This window comes from Manis javanica, chromosome 1 (assembly GCF_040802235.1).
Source record: "Manis javanica isolate MJ-LG chromosome 1, MJ_LKY, whole genome shotgun sequence".
Taxonomy (NCBI): Eukaryota; Metazoa; Chordata; class Mammalia; order Pholidota; family Manidae; genus Manis; species Manis javanica.
This window is the reverse complement of record NC_133156.1, coordinates 131403795-131416217: the sequence shown is the minus strand read 5'-3', so window position 1 is coordinate 131416217 and position 12423 is coordinate 131403795.

The following is a 12423-nucleotide window of genomic DNA, read 5'->3' as shown; positions in this document are numbered from 1 at the left end:
ATGCTAGCTGATCCTGTTGTGTAGATCATTTCACAATATATTTAAATCAAACCATCATGCTGTATTGTGACTTAAACATATACAGTGATGTATGTCAATTACTTTTTGATAAAAATAGAAAAAAATACTGGGAATAAATCTAATGGATCACTACCAAAATTTTTTTGAAAATATTAGGAGATATTAAAAAGAGGTAAAATATTAAAGGGTTTACAAAGTCTTATTAAAATGTTATAATAAGAATGTTCCCCAGATTAATCTAGAGATTCAAAATGTCCGATAAAATCCCAGATTTTTATTTCTAGAAATAGATTTGGTTATTCTAGAATTCACTTGGCAATTAAAGTAATATTTACATTTTCCACAACAAAGCAGGAAACTGACATTTCAGAGGACTTCCTCCACCAAATAGCAAAACATGCTATAAATTTAAAGCAATTACGATTGTGAAGGGTTGATGCAAGAAGAGAAATAAAACTATGTAGCATAAATTAAAGCCACAGAAATAACCCAATGCATCTATGGACATTTGGTATATCATACATGGCATTACAGAGCAGTATAGAAAAGACAGTCTTTTCAAAGAATCTATCAATTAGGTATTTATATATCAATAAAAATATATAAAATTAGTTTCTACATAACTAACAAAATTATTGTCAATTGTATATCTGAACATGAAAGGTAAACCAAAAAATTCAAGAAAATAATTTAGAAGAATAATAAGAATAATATCATAATCCTGAGTAGGGAAAGATAAACTTAAGTGAGAACAAACAACACCAACTAAAAAGAAAAATATGATAAATCATACAACATTAAATTAAAGAACTTTATTCTGTTCATGAGTAACTCTCATTAAAAGAGAAAGACAGTATACTTTTCTTTTACTGTTATAAAAAGTTAATGTGTTATATTCATATAAATGAATACTGTAAAGAAGTAAAACTGGAAAAGTGAGTTATAAACAATCACACATCTCAAAAAATAAGGTAAAAATGAGACGCTATGGGTCATACTGAATATTTCCTCATGTATGCTGAAAAACAGGCAAAACATCTATGGTATTACAAGTCAGGTAATAGTTTCTCTAGAGATGGAAGAAGAGGTAGATATTGGGATGGAAAAAGGGGAGTCTTCAGTGTTGGCATTGATCTGTTTCTTGACCTGGGTGACAGTTAAAGGTTAATACTAAGTTTTTTATGACTTACTGAATTCTACGTATCATGGCTTTTAATACTTTTTATGTACTGTGCTTCAATAAAAACTAAATTAATAAAATATCAAGAAGCTACTATACTCCAGACACTGTTTTGCATCCCTTTATACATAGTAGTTCATTTAATCCTCACCAATATATGAAGTATATATTACTATGCATGTTTTTAAAGTTTATGAAATAAGATGTAGAATATTTAAATAGCTTAATGAGAAGGTTGCTGATCCAGTACGTGAATCTAAATATCTAGCTCCAAAATCCATATCACTAACTAGCACACTATAATTGAAATTCAAATACTACATTTCAAATTACACAGGTGAAAATTTTTCCAATCTTCAAATGCAAGTGTTCCATCTCCCATAGCTCCCAAGTTTTAAATGACTCATTACAAGAGAAAGTTTTAGGTCATGACTCTCTCAATTTATAGCATCCACATATATGCAACATATTATATTTACCCATGTGTATTTTACAACAGTATCTCAATTACATTATTTTTAATATGCAAGTTTAAATGATTTACTCACAGTCACCAATCACATTTATACTCAAATGAATATTTTTGTATTTAAAAATCAACATATGGAGTATGTTCCTTGGATTTCTAAGCCTCAAAATTTGGTGTATTTTATAGTAAAAAATTGGATGAGTCTCTCTTTTCCAGTAACTCAACTTATTGAACAGGTATGTACGGCTATGCTTAGTGACTATGTTACACTAAGTGATTTTGTGAATTGGTGATTCATTGAAGTTCTTGTGTTAAAATATACACCATACTATTTTCTCATTTGAAAGTATAAACATATTCTAGTTTTTACATACCATATGTATGTGTAATACCTGTGTGATTGCCAAAAAAAGCACTTAAGTTTTGTGACCCCATCTATACCTTGGAAGATTGGACTAAATAATTGTAAGGATAATTTCATGTGATTTGAAGCTTTCTAAAATCGTATCATGTGATGCAGTTTCAGCAAGTTGGCACTAGATGGAGTTTATATTAAATTAATAACATTTGACTTACAGGCAACATTTTTCAAGTACTCGGATTTTCAGAAAATCCCAAGACAACCATTCCTCAAATATTTAAGCAGTTTTGGCTTTTTAAAATTGAATTTTTAAAAATAAGCAATGATTACCATCATTATAGATTAGCTTACCTGAGGTATATAAAAAATAGCTACATGACTAACTCCCAGCAGAACTTGTTCTTAACACTTCAAATTATTTCTAATCTTGGCAAGATAGTTGGAACTCTCTTGTGTTAGAATTTCCAACTCAATTTTTAATGGATGAATGATTTTGAAGGAAAGAAATACACATACAAATAAAAATAGGAGCTTTGGTTGAATTGGGTGTAGGGTCACTTGCTTCTCCCTTTCCTAGTCTTCCACATAGTATAATATTCCAGCTTCTCCTGTCGAACCAAATGTCCACAAATGCCCCATAAATCACTGACTTCCTCCTTTCCCTTAAAGGTGGCCCTTTTTTGTCTCCTTATACAAGTGAAAGTCACTCTGTTCTGCAGCACTCTGGCATGAAGCTAGTGTAAATAAAGGACAAAAAACATACCATAGTTTTTCTACTAAATTCATTAGTCAATTATTTTTGTTGTTATTTTTGACTTTTTAAACTATTTAAGTGTTTTCTGAGTGTTCAATCTGAAACAATCACTAATTTAAGGGAAAGATAACACTATACACAGATCTTCCTCTGATCTTCCATTTGAGAGTAGATTGCCCACAAGAGGACCCATTGCCAAAGTACTTTACTTTGTATTTTCTACAAACAAGGGTATTATTCTACATAATCACAATACAACCACCGATATCAGAATATTGACACTGATATATTACTACTAACTCTCAGATCCTATTCAAGTTTCCCTACTTGTCCTGATATTGTCCTTTATAGAAGAATGACCCAGTTTGGAATGAAGCATTCCATATAGTTGACATATCCAAGCTTTTTCAGTGTTGAACAGTTTCTCACTTTTGCTTTCACTTACATGGCCTTGAGACTTTGATGGTTACAAGTGATTTACTTTGTAGAATATCCCTCAGTTTGGATTTGCCTTTTATTTTCTCATGGTTTGAGTCAAGGGAATGCTTCAGTAGAAATATAATCAAGTGATGCTGTGTTCTCATTGCATGCTGTCAGGTAATGCATACTTTTGATTTCTCCTGATGACATTCACATTGATCACTTACTTGATGAAGGTGGGGTTAGCCAGTCTTTTCTCTGGAAAGATACTGTCTGGAGTTTTTCTTAAGTATTTTGTGGGAAGGTGCTTTGAAACTACATATATATTTCATATTTAATTTAATTAATCTTTCCATGTATACATTTATTTATATCAGTATAGTCTCACTTTTTTCTCTTTTATTCAACAGGTTACAATACATTTAGGCAATTAATCATTTCAATGTTCAAACTGTCGACAATCTGGCTTTTCAACATGCCTCCACTATTCTTTGAGCATTTTGCTGCTATTGGCACATGATATTCCAGGATCATCTTTCCTGCTCCAGCCCTGGAATCAGCTATATCTCCAAAGAACCCTGGTGCTTTTCAATGGGCAATGATATTAAGAACCAAAATATAGGCACTAATACTCCCATTGATATTAGAGGGTTACTTCTCTCAGGTGCTCATTATCTGTCTCTGTTCTCCAGAAAGATATACTGTATGTATATATGTATATGTGTATATATACATATATATATGTGTACATATGTATTTATATACATGTGTAAACTTTAAGTATGAGTAGATACATATAATATGTATTTTATATATATACATAGATATGTTTACATACATACTTATTTCTACATATTGAAAACTATGATTTCATTATTAATACATCCAATTTCAATCCAATATCATACCTGAATGATCAAACTTCCATATACCCATACTTCCATACTTGCATGGTATCATACTGCAATCATACAGTGATCATACTTGTTTATTCCAATTACATATTATAACCCACTCTTTGGAATTGAGAAATCTGGCTCTTTTTTTTTTCTTTCAACTTTATTTATTTGATTAATTCCCTCTGGGTAGCCAATCTCTTATTTACCACCTACTCCTTAGCACAGATTCCATGTCTGTGTTCTGACATCTTGAGCCAAAATGGCTTTTTATCTTTAATTACATAATAAATCAAGAGAAACAACAACCAGCCGAAAAACAAATAAATGCTCAAACTTTTGCATCATTGCAACACTTCAAAGTTTACTCCAGTAATATCAGAAAACTCAAACAACTCACACTCTATGACAGATGCAGAGCAAATGATTTCTAGACTGGTGATAGATCTGAGTGTTTTACCTTAAGCCACAAATGTTTATCTGGGAGTTTTGAAGATAATCCTGTCATCTAGTTGTCAGTCCTTAGCATATTATGACACTAAGCTTGTCATTCTTTAACTGTGTAGTTCACTCATTCACTCAGACATTCAGCAAATATTTACTGAGCATGTACTCAACACTGAAGATGTAGAGGGTAGTAAAGTTAGTCATGATCTCTTCTCTCTTGCACCTTGTAGTGAAAAAGGGGGAGGGAAGCAAACACATGGTAATGTTTCATGCTATGCATCATGAAGAAAGCAGTTTTCTGAGAAAGAGAGAATCTAGGAAGACCACATTTGGGTTTCATTGTGTCCAATAACTTCTAATACATTGATATTTAATGAAAACAGTGATATTTAGGCTGATAAATAAGACTTAAACAAGCTATTACAATGTAAGGAAAATACGTGTAAGATGAAAGACAGCAATCTGCTACTGTTTTGTTCCTCCAGTTTTGTTTTGTTATACTCCACAAATCAGGGAAATCATTTTGAACTTGTCTTTCTCTGCCTGGCTTATTTCACTGAGCATAATACCCTCTAGCTCCATCCATGTTGTTGCATATGGTAGGATTTGTATTCTTCTCATTTCTGAATAGTATTCCATTGTGTACCATATCTTCTTTATCCATTCATCTACTGATGGACACTTAGGTTGCTTCCATATCTTGGCTACTGTAAATAGTGCTGCAACAAACATAGGGACGCATATGTCTTTTTCAATCCGAGATTTTGTTTCTTTTGGGTAAATTCCTAGGCGTGGAATTCCTGGGTCAAATGGTATTTCTATTTTGAGCATTTTGAGGAACCTCCATATGACTTTCCACAATGGTTGAACTAATTTACATTCCCACCAGCAGTGTAGGAGGGTTCCCCTTTCTCCACATCCTCAGCAGCATTTGTTGTTCTTCGTCTTTTCTATGTTGGCCATCCTAACTGGTGTGAGGTGATATCTCATTGCAGCAGCAGACTCACAGACTCCAAGAAGGGACTAGCAATTACCAAAGAAGAGGAGTGGGGGAGGGTGGGTGGGGAGGGAGGGAGAATGGGATTGAGGGGTATGAATGGTATACACAGTGTATGTGGGGCCTTGGAAAGGCAGTGTAGCACAGAGAAGACAAATAGTGACTCTGAGGCATGTTACTACACTGTTGGACAGTGACTGCAATGGGGTATGGGGAGACTTGACAATATGGGTGAATGTAATAACCACAGTGTTTTTCATGTGAAACCTTCATAAGAGTGTATATCAATGATACCTTAATAAAAAAAAAAGATGGAAGACAGCAGGAAAAAAGTACTTGAGCAAGAAACAACTGAAAGAAACAAATTTGGATTCAACATAATTAGAAACTGGGACAAAAGTATAGTAGGTTGAAGACACAGTATAAGTAGAAGAGGCTGTATTTTTGTTTGCTGTGGTGTTCATGGAAAATCACTGATGCATTTCCAGCAAGGAAGGGGCATTAGCAGATTTATATTTTACAAATAAAACTCTGCAGTCCTGTAGAGAACAAATGACAGAGTATTTTAGTTTAAGCCAAGAATAACAAAACAATGGCCTGCACACCAAATCTGACCTACTGCTTGTTTTTGTTTATATTTAAGGATTAAGTAGATATGATTTTTACAGCAGTCTTAGATTCACAGAAAATTTGAGAAGAAGGTAAAGAGATTTCCCACATACCTTGTGCCCCTACTCATGCATATCCTCCCCCATTATTAATATTGCCCACCAGAGAGGTACATGTGTTACAACTGATGAGCCTACATTGATAGATCATTATCATCCAAAGTCCATAGTTTACCTCCAGGTCCTGTATTGGTAAAGCACTCCCTATGGCTGTTTTCTTAGTACAATGAGATAATTCAGTAGGTGCCCCAGAGACCCTATGATTCATGATGCCTAAAAAATGTACTAAATGTACTTTAAAGGAAAATGTTTGTTGAGCCCTGGTTTTAGCAAGAAATAATAGTAAATGTGATCAATATTTTGCTAATATATACGTTAACACCTCGACAGCTTTGAGATCTGAGTTGATGATCAGGATGAAAAGAGAAAAGGAAGACTTTTTCTAGTTTTTCAGTTTTGGGTATAGATGGATTCTGGCCTTTTTTACTGTGATGTAAAAACTGAGGGAGCATTAGGTTTCATTAGTTTTTTATTATGGCTAGAAAAAAGTGCCATAAACTTATTGGCTTACAAAAACACAAATTAATTCTCTTACAGTACTATAGGTCAGAAGTTTTATATGAGCTTCACTCGACCAAAATCATAGTTTTGACTGAGTGATATTTTTTTCTGAAGGTTATATGAGAGAATCTGTTTTCTTGCTTTTTCCAGTTCCTGGAAGACAACTTTTATCTTTAAAGCAGCAACTTCATATATTTCTGGCCATTCTTCCATAGTCTCACCTTTCTCTTATTTTGACATCAGGACAGAAAAGTTCTTAGTTCATAAGGACTCAGATGATTACATTGGGTCCACTGGGAATCCAGGATACTCTTCCCATCTCAAGATCCTTCATCATATCTGCAAAGTCCCTTTTTGTATAACAGGTAACATATTCACAGGCTTCAAGGATTAATATGTAGACACTTGGAGAGGGGTTAGTATGGTACCTACTATTGCAGGCTTAAAGGAAACTTTATAAGTTCTGTTTGAGATGTCTTATTTAAGATTTCTAGGCAGATATAACTAATAGGCATGTTTATTTTTTAATAGCATTCTTACGAGGTATAATTCATATACCATACAATTAAACCACTTAAAGTGTTCAATATACAAAAAATAAGCACAATATAATTTTAGAATAGTTTTGTCACTCCAAAAACAAACCCTGTACCCAATATAAGTCACTTCATACCTCTTCCCTCCCCCCAGCACTTGGCTACCACTGATATAATTTCCATCTTTTTAGAATTGCTTAATCTAGACACTTTATGTAAATGGATCACACAATACAATTTTTGTGACTGGACTCTTTCACTTAGAATAATGGAGAGATTCTAAAAGGCCAAAAAACTTCTGATTCACTCACTGAGAATACTCACTCTTGGAGCCTTAAGCCAACTAAATTTTCATTAATCATTAATTAGAGGCCTTTGGCATTATTTGAAAAGAATTCATTGTAGCATTACGGATAATTACCACAGGAATCTGAACAATGTTTGCTTGATATTAACTTGTAGCTTTGAGGGCTATTTGAGTGCATTCATATATATTCTCTTTTTAATTAATGATGCATCACAACTCAACTCTAGTTTTTCAGATCGAATAAGTCTAAAGATGAGCAGTTTAGGTAAAACATGTACTTGCTTCCCATTATTAGATACTCTTTATCTACAAGGACTCATTGACAAACCAGAAAGGGGATCCAACACAGAAAGCAGTAGTCAATGAGGGGTGCAGCCACTGCTGCAAATAAGCATGGAAGAGAAAAGTGAACAAAGCCCGTAACATTACTTCTACCTTGTCCTCCAATCTCCTAAGAATGTCATTTTGGTCAAATTTAAAAAAATAAAAACTATTCAGTAAGGGAGACTATGTAATCATTCCATAGCAAATGGACTCCTGAGGCAAAGAACAAGACCAGAAAGAACTGAGAATACCGCTTAGCTCAGTGAAATAAATGCTATTGGACAGTGCATGATATCACTGAGTTGAAGGACATGAGTGTTCATAATGCTTTGAAAAGCTACAGGCCATTTCCTACGCCCAGAGACATTTAGGAAATATTTGTGCATGAATACCTAATCAATTATTAATGCTTGTGCATCAAAGCTTTTTTTGGTGACACAGGGATTGATAAGCTAAATTCAGCCATGATCTCTCTCACTTTCTTGAGCCATTCAAACAGAGCCAAACAGTGTTGTTTCTAGTATAAAGAGTAGGGCTTGTGGTAGGTCCTGCTGAGAACAACTGTTTTCTGTCTTGTCCTAGACCTTGAACTGATAAGGCATGTTGCACTATATTCAGTTACTCAGTTGCAATCTTATTCTTGTGTTAGAGCATACATCCAGGATAGAGTGTAATAACATAGTTCCAGGAAGGATACTATGTCCCAAACTGGGTATTAGAAGAGGAAGCTTGGCTTGTAAATATAATTTTAGTAAACATAATAAAGTAGTTTGACTTTTTTAGGGTGATATATTTGTAAATATAACCGTTTGGGATGATCTTTAATACATGACTTCCCTCAAACTGACAGCACTGCCACCTCTAGTTTACTGTAAGACTGTATACAGCCAAGAACCTAATCTCATTGAATATTTGCCAGCTTAGTGGTGCCTAGTAGGCTCTGCTGCAAATATATTCATAGCACTTTGTTAAAGCAAACTCATGTGTCATGATTTATCTATTTCTCCAAGCCTTTCAGTCAGCCAACTGAAAGAAAAACTTTAGACACCAAATGCGCTGCTAGCAGGGTCAGCCTATTCCGAACCTCCCTAACCACTCCAAGGCAGAGCCTATTCAAATTAAGTTCTCTTAACACCCAAACTCTTAAAGTAGATAATTATATAATAATGAAGCAGAATGCTACATTCCTTTTGCCCTGTAAGTTTGTGAGGGAAAGAACAGAACTTCCAACTGAGCTTTCTCATTTCTGTCTGGAGCTAATTATAGGGAAAATTTTCAGTCACTCTAACCATCTTCTGCATGGGGGAAACATTTTCAATTCTTATTGGAAAAAGCCAAAAGTTAACTCTGTACAGGTTTACTAAGGCATGAACACAAGCAGAGCAAAAGTTGAAAGGCAAGCATGCCTTCTTTCTTCTTTCACTGAACATGCTCTCTTGCAAGTACTTTCTCTTCCCACTACCTCCTGTGCTTTGGGAACCAGGGAAAAATCTGACAGTACATACATCAAGAAGTCAGTCTGTAATATAGTTCTGACCATTACACCTCATCTTTTGTGCATTTTGTAGAGAAATTAGTTCGGAAATGTACTTCCTAGTCCAAGGCCTTTTTGTTCAGGGGGTATGCAGTAGTTTTACATAAAGGTTAGTTGGGTTTATGCAAATTTTTAGCATGATTTGCAAAAGACCTTCTGCTTTTCCAGGATTTTTCCATGATAATTGCCATAACACTAAACACTCTATACTGTCATTTTTTCTCTTGTAATAAGTTCACATGGAAGGAAGTATGAATATAGTATTAAGTCAAAAAGCCCCAAAAGTACAGCACAGGTAATCTTCCATTCACTTGTTGAAAAAATAAAAGCAGAGTAGTGTTGGTAAAATTGCAATATTTCCAGAATCTCTTGCCTGGCTTTAATCCATCTCCATATCAGTAGGTGATTACAAGGGGGAGCGAGGGCATATCTGGACTGGGGAGGATGGGTGGGGCCCCTTTTTTGCAGCCGGGTCATGATACAGGTGAGCAGAAGTGGACTGTTTGTAAGCAGTAAATGGGTTTCACTCACTTTATTTTTCCCTTTGAATGATTTCGATTTCAAAGGTAATTTACCCCAGGATGGGAGACAGATTTTCCCCCTCTAAGTTACATCTGGCAGTAGTTGGCAGGACCTTTGTACCCAAAATCTGTCTACATGAGTGCAACCCTTGGGTGAGCGGCCTCTAGAGGAAGTGGGGAGATACCCAGAAACCCCTGCCCATGGATCATGGTGAGGCCCCAGTGGCTGCACTGGTGGAGGGTGCAGCTTCACCTGGGAGCCCCTAGTGGGAAATTGGTCTAGGGTAAAGCACCTCCTAGAGGGTCGGGTCTTCCCAGAATTGGGGAAGTGTGGAGACACTGGAAGCTGTGGAATTAGCCCTCCATGAGATAGAAGACTGCTTAGAGGCTCTGCGTGGCTTTGAAGCAGCGGGGATTGTGGGATGTCTGTTTCTCAAGATAGTGGAAAATGTTATCAAGGAGAGAGAGAAGGTTATTGAGGAGAGAGAGAGACTTCAGCAGGAGAGAGGCACACTTCAGCATCACCTGGGGGAGCTGGGCTATGATCTACAAGATGTCCTAAAGAAAGGAGGCAGTTATTGAGAAGACAGGTCGTGCTCCTGGAGGATATGTTAGCAGCGAAGGAGGAGGCAGCAGAAGAAACAGTGCTGCAGGAGGCTGTGATGGAGGAAACGGAAAGAGCAGGGCCTTCAGCTCCAGAGAGGGTAGAGACGATGCTGGGAGAAGAGGAGGGAGGGGAGCCAAGGGCCGATCTGTTGCCAAGACCACTGACCAGGGGACCAGTATCTCTCATATTAAAGGCTCTCCTGGTAGTGCTTAATAAAATAAAAACATAATAACCACCCCCACACACCGTGTTATGGTAGGCAAGTGAGATTGACAATTATGAAAACAATCCCATATGCCAGGCATTGGTAATAACCAAGTCAGGAAGGCAACAAGAGCTGCTTCAGAGCTGACTAAGTGAAGGGAAGGCTCCCCCACCTCTTTCCCTAGTATTCTACAAGGACAGCTGTCTGCTGCTTCACCCCGGATATGTCTGGCCTTGTCTGTAAATCATGAAAGAACTGCTATTGTACCCATGAGTAAGGAGCTAGGTAAGAGCCTTGAAGGCCGGACATCTGGTCATGAAGGCCATGCACATGCTTGTTTTTACTACTTATGTAACCATGAATCAGCACTAACACACTATGAAAAGTACAGCTTTGTGCAGAATAAAGTGGCTTCTTTTGAACACCCTCCATAACGACTTTTGCTTCCTTCTTCACTCTCTGCATTGCCCCAAGACATCAACCTCAAGCCCTGTGCTCTGACGTCATGTTTCTTGCAGTACCCTATGATTGATGTAACACCTACACCAATCACTTTACTCAATACAGAGAATTCACCCAAACGTCTAGGAATTCAGCTCTCAATTCTGTAGCATTAGATAGGAAGAGTTACTGGTAAGTTACTTCGTCATTCTTTATTAAAGATCTGATGAAATGTCTTCTACTGGGTATCTGTTCTTCATGTGTGCTCAACAAACCCTCTTACCTTTCACACAGAAAAAAATCTTAGTATGTAAGATATCCTTCACCTCATAGTCATTAACATTTTTGAGATGCCTTTTTTATACATTCCTGTGACATAATAAGAAAAGGATAAAATAATAAGACAGTGTTAAATTGTTTAGTATTTCACTAATCAGGAACATGTTCATATTCAAGTAGATATAATGCATTTAACAATTCCTAGTGAGCCATCATTTTGAATATTAAATCATTCCATATGATTTCTATTTTAATATATACATATTATAATTTACATGTATAATGCAACACACATATTAGAAATATATTCTTAAAAATTATGTTTTTGGTGGTAAGTGCTTTTAATTTTAATACAGAAAATATGTCATATTTTATATCATTTTTGAGACATTTATTCTCTTACATTATAACTAACATATTGCTGTATTGATGTCAGTCTCTGAAATTTATTTGTATTGTTTTATAATATTCCTCTGTATGAATATACCACAATTCATTTCTCACTCTCCCACTGTTAAGCTTTCTACCTATTTAAGCATCTGCCTTTGAGAAAACACAACTATTAATGCATTGCATATCATGACTCCTAGACTAAATGCACCGGTGTTTCTTTTCTGTTAAAACTAAATATTTATTTATATGCTTATTGAGCATATGTGGTTTTCTCTTCTGTGAAATACTTGCTCAAATCTTTAAACTATTTTTGTTATAATTTGTGTTTTTGTAATTCATTTTTTAAAATATATTTTCATAGCAATTTGATGTCTACTGTGTATAACTTTTCGGATTTGATTACTTCATTTAACCAAATGTTGTGAACATTTCGCTTTCCTTTACATATACTTTTAAAGAATATAATTTTTAATTGTTAATATTTATTTCTTCTGTTGTGTAC